A 15,716-nucleotide genomic window follows, 5' to 3' on the forward strand; every position below is an offset into this window, starting at 1 on the left:
GGGTCAAGCTGTATAAGCTCTGTGAAAGGGCCACAGGCTATACATATCGTTTTAGGGTCTATGAGGGAAAAGACAAAATTGGAGCCGGTCGGATGCTCTGACTACCTGGGGTGCAGTGGCAAGATTGTGTGGGACTTGGTGTCACCCTTATTCCACAAGGGGTACCATCTCTATGTGGACAACTACTACACAAGTGTGGCCCTCTATCAGCATTTGAAGATACTCGGAATTCCCTGCTGTGGCACCGTGCAGCCTAGTCGCCGGGGCTTCCCCCAATGGCTCACTGCTACCCAACCTGCACGGGGGGAGAGGGCTGCCTTGTGCAATGACGACCTTCTTGCAGTGAAATGGAAGGACAAGACATATTCGCTATTGGAGTAGGGAACGTGAGACACGGTAGTAGTCTCTCAATGCTCTTTTACACTGGAGCGATGTGTTGCAGCAAATTGCCTAGCGAAAGTCCCACTTTGCGGTCCCCCCCCTACGCCGGAAGTGTTTGACTTAACGCTAGTGCATATCTACGCTACTGCGCGGCTCCTGTGTGTGAAACCAGACATCTGCTTTTGAGAGACCCAAATACACAGGGCTGCCAGAAACATCTCCTTTCACTTGGGACAAAGTGCATAGTGTACTTTGCTACATCTCTGTGCGATTTGCGCTTTGCACACTGTCCCATGGGGAAGGAGAAGTTTGTCCTCGGAAGGTAAGTTGAAAAAAAAAAAAAACAGGTAAGCAAAAGTTCCAAATGTTATTGTTTGGTTAAAAAGGTTTCAATAAAGTTTATGAAAGTTAATGTTAATGAATTTCTTGTATTGCTGCTTGCTTGTTTTTTTTTGTATGTTTCTCTCTCTCTCTCTCTCTCTCTCTCTCTCTCTCTCTCTCTCTTATTCCATCCTTTACACTTCCAGGTGGACCGAGGGAACGACTGATCGACCAACCAGCTGCAGCACTGATGGTGCATCCTGACAGAAGCATTGCGCGTCTGTCAGATTACACACAAGTCGGTGCATGCAGCGCTGCTGGACGAGATTTCTCCTCCGCAGTATGATACGTTTGCCGAGGCATATGAGCAGAGGGGCGGTGTTGGAGCTCCTATGCTTTGGCAAGCACTTTGTATCAAAACTGGCAAAGGTTTTTTCATCCACATCGATTGATGTGAATGGATTAATCGGGTTTGCCAGGGCATAGGAGCAGAGTGGGTTTGAAAAATTTTGTGGGCGGTACTCCTATGTCCTGGCAAACGCCATGCCCCTTTCTTTTTTTCACATATTTCGGCAGATATTTTTTCATCCACATTGATCAATGCGAATGTGAGAATCTTTGCCCTTCATATTTCCTTTTATGGAAAAAAAAAACTGCATCACCCATATGCCCAATATAAGGAGTATGGCAGAAACTCCTAATACTGGCCATACAAGTAATGATTGCGGAGACGCTAAAATGCCAGGACAGACCCCCACAAGTGCCCCCATTTTGGAAAGAAGACACACCAAGGTATTCGCTGAGGGGCATGGTGAGTTCATAGAAGATTTTATTTTTTGTCATAAGTTAGCAGAAATTGATTTTTTTATTTTTCCCACAAAGTGTCATTTTCCGCTAACTTGTGACTAAAAATAAAATTTTATATGAACTCACTATGCCCCTTGTGGAATACCTTGGGGTCTCTTTCCAAAATGGGGTCATTTCTGGGGTGTTTTTACTGTCCTGGAATCACCGGGGATGCGACCCCCTCAGCCGCAGGGGGGCCCGGGGCTGCTCTGGGGCCCGCTCACTGTGCGTGGGGGGAGCGCTGCTCTGGACCCCCCAGCAATGTGCTCAACTGGCCGCAGCGTCTAATAGACGCTGCGCCAGTTCATTCCCCGCATCCCCGCTCCAGCAGCCTGCATAGTCTCCGGCAGGCAGAGCAGGGCTACGGCAAGATGGCCGCCGAAGAAGCCCTACACTGGAGACTATTTGTGTCTCTAGTACAGGGCTTCGGCAGCCATCTTGCCGTAGCCCTGCACTCTGCCTGTCAGCGCGGGAGATGTGCTGCAGGAGGACTCGGGGAGCTGCGAGCCAGATGCTGGGAGAGGAGAAGACTTCTGTCAGGTAAGTGAATTGGTTTTTTTTTTTCACAGGTGCATTTTTTTTTTCTTGTGTCTGCTGCCTACATTGTGATTTTCAGGTGTCTGCTGCCCACATTACGATTTTCTGGTCACTGCTGCCCACATTGCGATTTTCTGGTGACTGCTGCCCACATTAGGATTTTCTGGTCACTGCTGCCCACATTGCGATTTTCAGGTGTCTGCTGCCCACATTGCGATTTTCAGGTGTCTGCTGCCCACATTGCGATTTTCAGGTGTCTGCTGCCCACATTGCGATTTTCAGGTGTCTGCTGCCCACATTACGATTTTCTGGTCACTGCTGCCCTCATTGCGATTTTCTGGTCACTGCTGCCCACATTGCGATTTTCTGGTGTCTGCTGCCCACATTACGATTTTCAGATGTCTGCTGCCCATATTATGATTTTCTGGTGTCTGCTGCCCACATTACGATTTTCAGGTGCCTGCTGCCCACATTACGATTTTCTGGTGTCTGCTGCCCACATTATGATTTTCTGGTGTCTGCTGCCCACATTGCGATTTTCTGGTGTCTGCTGCCCTCTGACACAGGAGACCAGGGTTCGAATCTCGGCTCTGCCTGTTCAGTAAGCCAGCACTAATTCAGTAGGAGACCTTTGGCAAGTCTCCCTTACACTGCTACTGCCAATAGAGCGCGCCCTAGTGGCTGCAGCTCTGCTCTGGCGCTTTGAGTCCGCAAGGAGAAAAGCGCAATATAAATGTTATTTGTCTTGTCTTGACTGCTGCCCACATTGCGATTTTCTGGTGACTGCTGCCCACATTGCGATTTTCTGGTGACTGCTGCCCACATTGCGATTTTCTGGTGACTGCTGCCCACATTAGGATTTTCTGGTGTGTGCTGCCCACATTATGATATTCTGGTGACTGACTGCTGCCCACATTAGGATTTTCTGGTGACTGCTGCCCACATTACGATATTCTGGTGACTGCTGCCCACATTAGGATTTTCTGGTGACTGATGCCCACATTGCGATTTTCTGGTGACTGCTGCCCACATGGCGATTTTCTGGTGACTGCTGCCCACATGGCGATTTTCTGGTGACTGCTGCCCACATTGCGATTTTTTGGTGAACTCTGCCCACATTACGATTTTCTGGCCCACATTACGATTTTCTATTGAACACTGCCCACGTTACGATTGTCTGGTGAATGCTGTCCACGTTACGATTTTCTGGTGAACGCTGCCCACATTACGATTTTCTGGCCCACATTACGATTTTCTGGTGAACACTGCCCACGTTACGATTGTCTGGTGAATGCTGTCCATGTTACAATTTTCTGGTGAACGCTGCCCACATTACGATTTTCTGGTGAACTCTGCCCACATTACGATTTTCTGTCCCACATTACGATATTCTGGTGACTGCTGCTCACGTTACGATTTTCTGGTGACTGGTGCCCACATTACGATTTTCTGGTGAACTCTGCCCACATTACGATTGTCTGGTGAATGTTGTCCACTTTAATTAAAAATTTAATTTTTAAATTAATTTACAGTGAAACGCTGCCCCATTACGATTATTTGGCACCTATGGGGGGGGCCCCATCCAAATATTCGCAGGGGGGCCCAGTGATTTCTAGTTACGTCCCTGCCTGGAATTGTTTGGTGGGGGCCTAAATTGTGAGCACCCCTGTAAAGCCTAAAGGTGCTCATTGGACTTTGGGCAAGTTTGCGCAGCTAGCCTGCAAAAAAGTGTCACATATGTGGTATTGCCATTCTCAGGAGCAGTAGTATAATGTGTTTTGGGGTGTCTTTCCACACATACCGCTGCTGGGTGGGAGAAATATCTCTGTAAATGACAATTTAGTGTAAAAAAAAATGAAAACATTGTCAATTACAGAGATATTTCTCACAGGATTGGTTATGTGTGAAAATACACCCCAAAACACATTATACTACTTTTCCTGAGTACAGCGATACCACACGTGTGACACTTTTTTTTTGCAGCCTAGCTGTGCAAAGGGGCCTAAAGTCTAATGGGTAGCTTTAGAATTTCACAGGCCAATTTTAATTATTTGGTTTCCAGACAACTCCTCACAGTTTAGGGCCCCTAAAATGCCAAGGCAGTATAGGAACCCCACAAGTGACCCCATTTTGGAAAGAAGACACCCCAAGGTATTCCGTGAGGGGTATGGTGAGTTCATAGAAGTTTTTATTTTTTGTCACAAGTTAGGAGTAGGCTGGAAAACAAATGAGTAAAATTGACCTGTGAAATCCTAAACGTACTCATTAGACTGTGGGCCCCTTTGCACAGCTAGGCTGCAAAAAAGTGCCACACATGTGGTACCGCCGTACTCAGGAGAAGTAGTATAATGTGTTTTGGGGTGTCTTTTCATGCATACCCATGCTGGGTGGGAGAAATATCTCTGTAGATGGACAATTTAGTGTAAAAAAAAAAAATGGAAAAAGTTGTCATTTACAGAGATATTTCTCCCACCCAGCATGGGTATGTGTGACAAGACACCCCAAAACACATTATACTACTTCTCCTGAGTACGGGGATACCACACGTGACACTTTTTTGCTGCCTAGCTATGCAAAGGGGCCCAAAATCCAATGCGTACCTTTAGGATTTCACAGGTCAATTTTTTACTTTTTTTCCCTCCAGACTACTTCTCACGGTTTAGGGCCCCTAAAATGCCAGGGCAGTATAGGAACCCCACAAGTGACCCCATTCTAGAAAGAAGACACCCAAGGGTATTCCATGAGGGGTATGGTGGGTTCATAGAAGATTTTATTTTTTGTCACAAGTTAGTGGAAAATCAAAGGCTGGCTCATGCACCATTGTTTTTAATTATTGTAGTATCCCATGCAGTTTAGTTAGGAGGGGGGCAGATGAGAGGGAATATCCTGCACGCTGGTGCCCCCTGCTGGTCATATAGCCATTGTCTATATGCAACTGAAGCCCTCTCCTACTAATTGGCTGACTTGCTCAGCTTTTGCTTGATTATCACTGCAGGCTAGGTGTATTATGTGTGAACTTCTCATTGGCTTATAAGCAGCCTGCAGGCTTTATAAAGCAGCAGAGAACTGTTTGGGAGTGAGTTTCTCCAATTGTGTGTTTGGTAAGTTTTAGAGCAGTAGGAGACAGGCCTTGGAGGTGGCAGCTCCAAGGTTTTGGCTGCGCTCACACATGGTGTTAGATGCTGGTTCTGGGGCCCCGGGCAGTGAGAGTTCCCGGGGCCCCAGGCTGGCTCATGCACCATTGTTTTTAATTAAGTTAGTGGAAAATGACACTTTTTGAGAAAAAACTAAAAAAATCAATTTCTCTAACTTGTGACAAAAAATAAAATATTTTATGAACTTACCATACCCCTCACAGAATACCTTGGGGTGTCTTCTTTCCAAAATGGGGTCACTTGTGGGGTTCCTATACTGCCCTGGCATTTTAGGGGCCCTAAACCGTGTGGAGTAGTCTAAAAACCAAATGAGTAAAATTGACCTGTGAAATCCTGAAGGTACTCAATGGACTTTGGGCCTCTTTGCACAGCTGGGCTCCAAAGAAGGGTGAAAAGTGTGGTATTGCCGTGCTCAGGAGAAGTAGTACTGTGTGTTTTGGGATGTATTTTTACACATAGCCATGCGGGGTGGGGGAAATATCTCTGTAAATTGACAATTTAGTGTAAAAAAAATGAAAAAGTTGTCCTTTACAGAGATATTTCTCCCACCCAGCATGGATATGTGTGGAAAGACACCATAAAATACATTATATTACTTCTGCTGAGTACAGGGATACCACGTGTGACACTTTTTGCAGCCTAGCTGTGCAAAGGGGCCCAAAGTCCAATGGGTACCTTGAGGGCGCATTTCCACTGTTGCGGATTTGCCTGCATTCCACCGCGGACGAAATCGCATGCGGGTGCGATTCCGCATGGAGTTTTGCCGCAATTCCGCATAGGTAAGGGTATGTGCGAATTTAACCATGTCACTGCCTGTGTAAATTAACATTATACCTATGCGAAATCGCATGCGACTTCGCGGCAAAAACCGCATGCTCAACCCGCATGCGGTTTCCCTATTAAAAACATTAGCGGTGAATCGCGTGCATTCCTCTCGCATGTGAATTCTGACAGCTCTGCCGTGCAGATTTCTGCCGCACAAAAAACCGCTCCCGCAGCCGCACAAGTGGAATCAGCCCCATCCACTTGCATTGCCGATGCGAATCCGCATGCAGATTCGCTATAGTGGAAACGAGCCCTTAGGATTTCACAGGTCAATTTTAAATATTTGGTTTCCGGACTACTCCTCACGGTTTAGGGCCCCTAAAATGCCCAGGCAGTATAGGAACCCCACAAGTGACCCCATTTTGGAAAGAAGACACCCCAAGGTATTCCGTGAGAGGTATGGTGAGTTCATAGAAGATTTTATTTTTTGTCACAAGTTAGTGGAAAATGACATTTTGTGAGAAAAAACTAAAAAAAAAAACATTTCCATTAACTTGTGTCAAAAAATAAAATCTTTTATGAACTCGCCATACTCCTCACGGAATACCTTGGGGTGTCTTCTTTCCAAAATGGGGTCATTTGGGGGGTATTTATACTATCCTGGAATTCTAGCCCCTCATGAAACATGACAGGTGCGCAGAAAAGTCAGAGATGCTTCAAAATGGGAAAATTCACTTTTGGCACCATAGTTTGAAAACGCTATAACTTTTACCCAAACCAATAAATGTACACTTATTGGATTTTTTTTTTTTATCAAAGACATGTAGCACAATAAATTTGGTCAAAAAATGTGTATAGAAATTTTACTTTATTTGAAAAATGTCAGCACAGAAAGTAAAAAAAAATAAATCATTTTTTTGACAAAATTCCTGTATTTTTTGATTAATATAATAAAAACTAAAAATCGCAGCAGCAATCAAATAGCACCAAAACAAAGCTGTGTTAGTGAGAAGAAAAGGACGTAAAATTTGTTTGGGTGGTAAGTTGTATGACCAAGCAATAAACAGTTATAACTGCAGTGATCTGAATTGTAAAAAAAATGGCCTGGTCTTTAGGGGGGTTAGCACGTCAGTCTTCAAATGGTTAAACACCAAAAAAAACCTCAAAAATACGCATATCCGCATAAAATGGACAAAAACTGCACGTTTTTCAGTTCAAGTGTGTATTGCTCAAACTCAAGAGTAAACAAACATAATTTCATAAATCACTAGAAAAAGTACTCCAGAGACCTCCAAATATCTCCATTGGGCAAAGTATAAGTAATGATAATTAATTGTCTGCAACCTCACCTGGGTCATATCAGAACATAGTAAAAATTGGTGAAAGTTATGTGAATGAGTGTGTGTGCTGTTCTCGTCAGAGACATGGAAAGAGAACAGTCTGGTTTATGTAAAAGTTCTCACACACTGTAGGATTATCAACCAAGCAACCCAAGCAATTGATTGGAGCTTAGCAAAAGCTCAAGGGCCCCATTTATTGTTCCCTCCATGTGGTTCTTAACCTCCCGGGCGATATGCCTGACACTATGTTGAGCAAGAACATTTTGCTGAAAGCGGTATACCAGACACTGTGTTAGGCATACATCATGAGGTTTTCTGCAGCAGACCCTCGGAAAAGTAAATTAGCTATAGCTGTCCCAGTACAGCTGCCCCAACCCCACTGCAATCCTCAGGACTGTGTCAGTTACTTACCATACCTCTAGCCAGCGCCGATCGCATCACCTCCGCCTCACAGCTCCGGTCTTGTATGTCGGGAGCATCGTGACTCTGCGACGTTCATTCCTCAACATCGATGACGTCACATCACCAAGTCCCGATGCTCCCGACATAAAAGACCGGAGCTGTGCGGCGGAGGTGACGCACAGGTATCGCATCACTGTGAACATGGCCTTAGATCTAAATGGGAGGTTTACCATTAGAAAAGTTTTGTAGATCACAAAGAACATCCAGGAAAGACTAACATATACTTATGAACACCTAGGTAATGACCAGCACTTCAGGAGCAATGTGCTGTTGACCTGTGAGGCAAGGGTAGAGTTATTTCTCCACAGTACTAGAAGATACTAGAACTAGAAGATTGCTGCAAGCCAAAGACAGCATTCCACCAGAAGAACATGATGACATGCTTTGCTTCATCAGAGGGAGCTTGAGTATGCAAGTTCAAATGTCAGAAGACTGGGGCGCAACTAAAGGTGAACATTGCAATGGGGCAGTTACAGTGTCGTAGCAATAGGGGATGCAGAGGTTGCAACCGCAACGGTTCCCTAGACCTGAGGGGCCTACTAGAGACCCTCCGTTTATCTTATTAGCTATTCATTGGTGCTATGCTGGTAATGACCACCTCTATTTGCGCATTGCATAGTGGTAATCCTTAAAGCAGATCCAAGATGAAAAACGAACTAGAACAAGTAACTTGTCTATATATCTTATCTAAAGTTTAGAGATTTTACACAGCAAATCTAGCTGCAAACAGCTTCAATATAATATGATTATTTCTTCCTGTGATACAATGACAGCAGCCATGTTGTTTGTAAAAATTACACACAGCAAGCTTATCTGCATCTTGAGCACTCAGCCTGTGAAAAAAACCCAATCCCCCTCCTCCTCCCCTCTGCCTCTGAAATCTCTGGCTAGTAATACCTCCCTCTCCTCCTGCCCAGACTGAGCTCCCATGAGCCCTTGCTACTGTCTGAAAATGCCTTGGCTCTCTGAAAACCGGTGGGCGTGGCTTGTTTAGTTTATAGGGAATTAGAGTATTAAAACAAAAACAAAAAAGTATTTGGCTTGAGGAATGCCCTATAAATAGGAAAGGAACACAATTATGCAATGAGTAAAAGTTCATCTCGGATCCACTTTAACAAACTGTTTCCTTACTCTAAATTACACCTCTCTGAAACTGCAGCTGTTCTTGGTAGGTTTTGGGGATCAACATCAATAGAGTGCATGGGGACCAATGTAAAACTCGCGCTGGGGACCCAAGCTCCTTATTATGCCACTGGGAAATTACCACATCTTTAAATCCACATGTATCATATGGGGAAAAAAAAAACTAAGACAATAGGCGAGTCAAGCACCTGATCCCAAGACATCCATTTTCTCCCTGATAAGAAATCAGGAATAGCGATTCTTTTTCCACATTACACCACCGTATTTTGATTAGATTTCAGAAGTAATCTGTTCAAAAATTGATCACACACCACTCCTCTCAAGAGAATTTACCATCTTTCCAAATCAACTTCTGACAGAGGCATATATAATTTGATAAAAACATTAAATAAAACAAATTCTCTAAACTATTAAAAAAATGTATTATGGGAAATAGTGACTATAATATGGTAACATTTGACCTGTTACTGAACAGGGTTGTGAACAAAGGGACAACTAAAACTATGAATTTTGAAAAGGCCAGGGGCGTAGCAATAGGGGTTGCAGGGGTAGCCACCGCATTGGGCCAGAGGGGCCCCAAAGGGCCCTTCCTCAACTACAGTATTAGCTCTCTATTGGTCCTGTGCTCATAATAATCATTTCTATAGATACTTTGAATAATAGTAATCATTAAAAAAACTGTTCCCTATCCCCCTCTTGCACCTCTGACACTGTAGTTGCCATTGGAAGGTTTTGGTGCCCCGTATCAATTGCTATGTATAGATTGCTTGGGGCCCCCATTCTAAATACAGTAAGATCCAAAGTAGAAAGATGACCAGCACTGGCTGTTTTTTTTAAAAAAATACAGACGTTTATTAACCAAAAACACGTGAACAAAACGTAGCTAGCAACATCCAAAAAACATTCAGGGATGTAGATACAGCTCCTTAGTATTTATAGCTCTTAGCTGCAGCAAATGGTAACAGTAAATTCGGGCGCCTGAGGCTAGTGGACAAATCGGGCGCCGCCATTCACTCCTATAATAAATATCGTTTAATGGGCGCCCGATAGGAAAAAAGGGCGCCGGAGAAAACTAACGTTTTAAAAGCGGCGCCCGGAGACTTAATGTTTTATTACTGTTTCTCATGATTACACATTATTTAATGATTTATACATTTTTAAATATTATTTTTAAACGAAAAACAGTACAATATTTTTTTCCAAACATTATTTTTAAACGAAAAACAGTACTTTTTTTTTTTTATACATTATTTTTAAACGAAAAAACCAACAGGGGGGTCTTAGGTTTAGGCACCAACAGGGGGGTCTTAGGTTTAGGCACCAACAGGGGGTCTTAGGTTTAGGCACCAACAGGGGGGTCTTAGGTTTAGGCACCAACAGGGGGGTCTTAGGTTTAGGCACCAACAGGGGGGTCTTAGGTTTAGGCACCAACAGGGGGGTCTTAGGTTTAGGCACTAACAGGGGGGTCTTAGGTTTAGGCACCAACAGGGGGGTCTTAGGTTTAGGCACCAACAGGGGGGTCTTAGGTTTAGGCACCAACAGGGGGGTCTTAGGTTTAGGCACCAACAGGGGGGTCTAGGGGTTAGGGGTAGGTACAGGGAGGGTTACTTAGTAATTTTTTTTTTAAACGTTATTATACGTTTCACTATTTAAACGAAAGATTAACGTTTTTACAATTGCCGATTTCATGCACATTATTTAATGATTTATAACTTTAAAAAACATTAATTTTAAACGAAATACAGTACAATACATTTTTAAACGTTATCCATGCTTATCGTTAAAAACCCGGCGCCCTTTTTTCCCAGCGCCCCTTTTTAACGTACGCGCAGCAAATAGCTAAGGGCATCAATGGGACCTAGGATACGCTTCCATTGCAGCCCAATCTTCCCACACCCCGGACAGTTGCAAACCGTTCTTTGTCAAGTGTTCACAGCAAATTTCAACGTGTGTGTGTGTGTGTGTGTGTGTGTGTGTGTGTGTGTGTGTGTGTGTGTGTGTGTGTGTGTGTGTGTGTGTAGAAATCCACAGAGGTAGTTAAAGGGATACTGTAGGGGGGTCGGGGGAAAATGAGCTGAACTTACCCGGGGCTTCTAATGGTCCCCCGCAGACATCCTGTGCCCGTGCAGCCACTCACCGATGCTCCGGCCCCGCCTCCGGTTCACTTCTGGAATTTCTGACTTTAAAGTCAGAAAACCACTGCGCCTGCACGCCCGTGTCCTCGATCCCGCTGATGTCACCAGGAGCGTACAGCGCAGGTACAGACCATACTGGGCCTGTGCTGTGCGCTCTTGATGACATCAGAGGGATCGAGGACATGGCAACGCAGGCGCAGTGGTTTTCTGACTTTAAAGTCAGAAATTCCAGAAGTGAACCGGAGGCGGGGCCGGAGCATCGGTGTGTGGCTGCGCCAACACAGGATGTCTGCGGGGGACCGTTAGAAGCCCCGGGTAAGTTCAACTCATTTTCCCCCGACCCCCATACAGTATCCCTTTAATCAGCTCTGCTGAGACACTAATTACCTCACCTGTGAATGTTTGTGGTTTTCTGCAAAACATGCACTGTTGGTGGTACTGAGGGCAGGGTTGGGAAGCCTTGCCCCAGAACATTGCACTGAGAGCAGGCAGACAAGGCTAAGGCCTCTTGCACACTGCACGCGATTCAGATTCAGATTCCGCTTTTTAATCAGTTTTTACATCCGATTGAGATTCTGATTTGCAGTTTGCGCCCTGCACACTGCAAATCTGAATCGGATGTAAAAACTGATTAAAAAGCGGAATCGGAATTGCTTGCAGTGTGCAAGAGGCCTTCAACTGACACATTATTCTACCCTCTTCATCCATGTGAGTAAAAGGAGTGTATTTTATAGTAGTCTGGTCACTTAGGGCTGGTGCACACCGAGCGGCTTTTTCAGCGTTTCTGCAGCCGCTTGCGGCTGCGGATCCGCTTGGTCAATGTATCTCAATGGGGTGGTGCACACCAGAGCGGGAGGCGTTTTGCAGAAACGAATCCTCCCGGGGTGAGGCATTTTTTGGATTTCGGATGCGTTTCTGCCTCAATGTTAAGTATAGGAAAAACGCAAACCGCTCTGAAAAACGCCTGTTCAGAGCGGTTTTGCCGGTGTTTTTGTTACAGAAGCTGTTCAGTAACAGCTTTACTGTAACAATATATGAAATCTACTTCACAAAACCGCAAAACGCTAGCTGAAACGCTACAGAAAAAGAAGAAAAAGCATTTCAAAATCTGCTAGCATTTTGCGGATCTGCTAGCGGGTTTTGGTGTGCACCAGGCCTGAAAGAAAAACTCCAGTGAAAATAATGTAGTAAAAAAAGTAAATCATTTATACATAATTATGGTAAAAATGAAGCAGTCAGTGTTTGCTCATTGTAAAATCTTTCCTCTCCCCGATTTACATTCTGACATTTATTACATGGTGACATTTTTACTGTGGGCAGGTTATGTAGCTGCAGCTAGCTGTTTTGGCTGTTAGAGACAGCTAATTCCTGTCTGTGAACCTTGTTACAATTTAACAAACTGCCAAAAGTACAGCGGTCCCAGAGCTTCTTGTGGGAGGGGTTTCAGCACAAAATCAGTCACACAGCGCACCCTGATGGTCTATTAGTGAAAAGCATTATATTTCTCATGTAAAAGGGGGTATCAGCTACTGATTGGGATAAAGTTCAATTCTAGGTTGGAGTTTCTCTTTAAAAGGATAATTGACCTGAGGCAAAGCTACATAAGGTAAGCACAGAGGCATATTGTTCATGTTAGATCTACATACCTCTGTACATTATCCATTTCTCTCCTGCCCCCTCCCCCCCCCCCCCCCCCCCAACAGGTGGATTACAGCGCAGGGGATTTGGGCTTAGCTGGCACCACCATAGACCGTAACAGGAATTACGGATATAGCTGTGCACAGCGAGTAACATTGGTGGCGTCAGATGACGGAGTTGTAGTTACTTTTAAAACACTGTAATTCCCCACCATCCACATGGACCTGGAGGGGGAATAGTAATCAACACCGCTGGGACTTGTGCAGGAGCAGGCCAAGTCGTTTATCAGCTGTATTCTGCACCCAAATCTCCCGGCGGTGATTTCATTCGTAGGCGCCCCCCCTTTCCCTTTAGTGACTCTGGGCTAAAGTCAAATTTTCAGGCAGGAAGAAGTAAGGATTGCAATGTTGTTCCATCCTATTAACTTCCCATTACCTTCTCTTGCCCAACCCATTCACACCCCTTCAGGGGAAAAATGTCACTTTAACCGCAATTTCAAGTAGTGATCACAGAGTCTGAGCATAAGGAGGAGAGGAATGGACAATGCACAGAGGTATGTGCATCCAGAGTGAACATATCTCTGTACTTACCTTAGATAGCTTTGCCTCAGGTCATGGGTAGGATATAGGAGCCAAATGTGTGTTCTATTTTAGTATTTTTAAATGCAAATAAACATTTTTATAAAAAGAGAGGAAATTGCTTACCTTTCCAGAAGATATAGACACCAGTTCAACTGGAAAAAAGTTTTTACTCAAAAAGCAATCTGACAACGCGGTTCACGGGTCATGGCCCGCTTCCTCAGGTCAATACAAAATGCCTTGATAGCATAAGGGATAGAGTGTAGGCGCCTCTAATGTCAGACATTAGACAGAGGCACCTACTCTCTATCCCCTGTACTATCAAGGCATTTTGTATTGACCTGAGGAAGCGGGCCATGAGTTTATCCTCCCTATACCTGACGATACTGCACCATTGGGCTCTCAGTCTCTCCCTACTTCTCACCAAGGTATTCTTGAGAATCACTAAAGAAAAAAAACCGTATTGCCTCAGGTCAGGTCTAAGACTGTTCACTGCCGCTGCAAAAGGCTTTGGGAGCCTGAGTGCACCCAAAGGCGGGTCGCTTCGTACTACGCATGCACTAGCACGCTCTCTCGCATATGCGCAGTACAGATCCGCCCATCTTTGGAAGACTTTTAAAGCTTCCCAAGGCGGGAGATTTAATCGGGGGAGCCAGCACTGGTTCATGAGAGGAACAGGAAGGCTCTATCATAAGACCCAAAGCCTTCCCCCTCCTTGGGCTCTATTCTCAAAGACTTCCCTCATGCGGTAAAGTACATGCGGGAAGTTTGCGACCAAAATACCGTCAAGTTGACATTCTCAAAATGTTCCGCATGTTTTTTCCACATGCGGAAAAAGTGCGGGATTCATGCAGAAAAATTTCCGCAAAAGTCGGTATTTTCCGCAATAAAAAATCAATTCTCAAAAATGTTCAGGCCCATCATTTCATTATTATTTACCAATTTTTTTTTATCACCTACAAGTAGTAGGTGATATATTCCGCATCCCATTGACTTTAATGAAGTCTGGAGGCTTAAGGGCTGTGCTTGCTGGACTTTTTTTTTTTTAAACACTTTTTCATGCGACCTTTTTACCGCATGATTCCCGCATGGATAATAGCTGTTTCCGCATCTTTTTTCCCGCATGCGGAAAACATGCAGAAAATATTAGTGAATGTGGAAAAAATGTGGGGTTTACCGCTGGCGGAAATATAGCGGTAACATTTTGCGGAAATGTTTGCTCTTTGAGAATAGAGTCCTTTATGTAAGTATTTATTTTAAATTTATTTTAGCTTCAGACTCCCTTTAAGTTACCACAATGGAGAAGCGTGGGCACCAACAACTTGACATTCAACATTTATTGAACCATGTACAGTGTAAGACTTGTTGCAGGCAGCAGATTACAGTTTGGTAAAAACCATCAGTTTACATCACCCATCCGGGAAGCACCCCTCACACAGAGCCCCTGTCCTCCGACAATTGTTTTGCACCAGCTGGTGCTTGATCACGGAGAGATCAACCTTCTGGTGTGTAGGTAATCCATCAACGCCATGGACGGAAGGGCGCCTTCAAATAGCGTAACAACTATACGCCCCTCTATGCGCCCGCACCAATGAGCAGCCAGCCCCTAAGGCCGACACGAAACGTGCAACACTTGTGCGCACGTCTGTGTTCAGCAACAAAAACCTACTAATCCTGGCTGCCTATGACGTTCGCTTCCGCGGATGTCAGCATTGCCATGGATACGGGTAAACATACCCAGAAGACGGAGCAAGGCCGCCTCCCCCTAGCAATCCGGGGGGAGAAAACAAACATTGCTTCATCCTGGACGGCTTAATGAAGCCGCTGCAGCAGCGACACGGGCGCAAAGGCGCACAGGAACACCATTTTATACTGGATAATATAATAGCATACAAAAGCACTTCATATCCAGACATTAACTAGCAGATAGATTATGGCCTAAGGCCAAGAAGAGAGAGACACAAGACATTACATATTTGACATGACAATCTACAGATTATTCCAAAGTTTAGGAAAGAACTAGAAGAAAAATACCCTATACCTAGACCAATAACGAAGCAACATCAAAACATGATTAAGTGATTCTCCCAGTCAAAGAATCCCTCAAGGTCAATACCAAGAATCAGGTTAAGATCTATTATTTTTCTAAAACGACACTCAGCTTGTTGCGATCATTGAAGCCTAGGGGCCCCATGGCCTCAGTTTTGGAAATCTAGAATGATTCCCTTTGTGAGAGGAGCCGTTCCCGGTCTCCCACTCTTCTTGGGTCCACGACAGTGACCAATCCCACCATTCTCAGGAGGGAGGGGTCGCTGCCGTGGCCCTCAAAATGTTTCACCAACCTGGGCACCCCCCCTTCATTTTTACGAATCGAGCGAATATGCTCGACCAGTCTTTCCCGCATGGGCCGTGTCG

This window comes from Hyperolius riggenbachi, chromosome 12 (assembly GCF_040937935.1).
Source record: "Hyperolius riggenbachi isolate aHypRig1 chromosome 12, aHypRig1.pri, whole genome shotgun sequence".
Lineage (NCBI taxonomy): Eukaryota > Metazoa > Chordata > Amphibia > Anura > Hyperoliidae > Hyperolius > Hyperolius riggenbachi.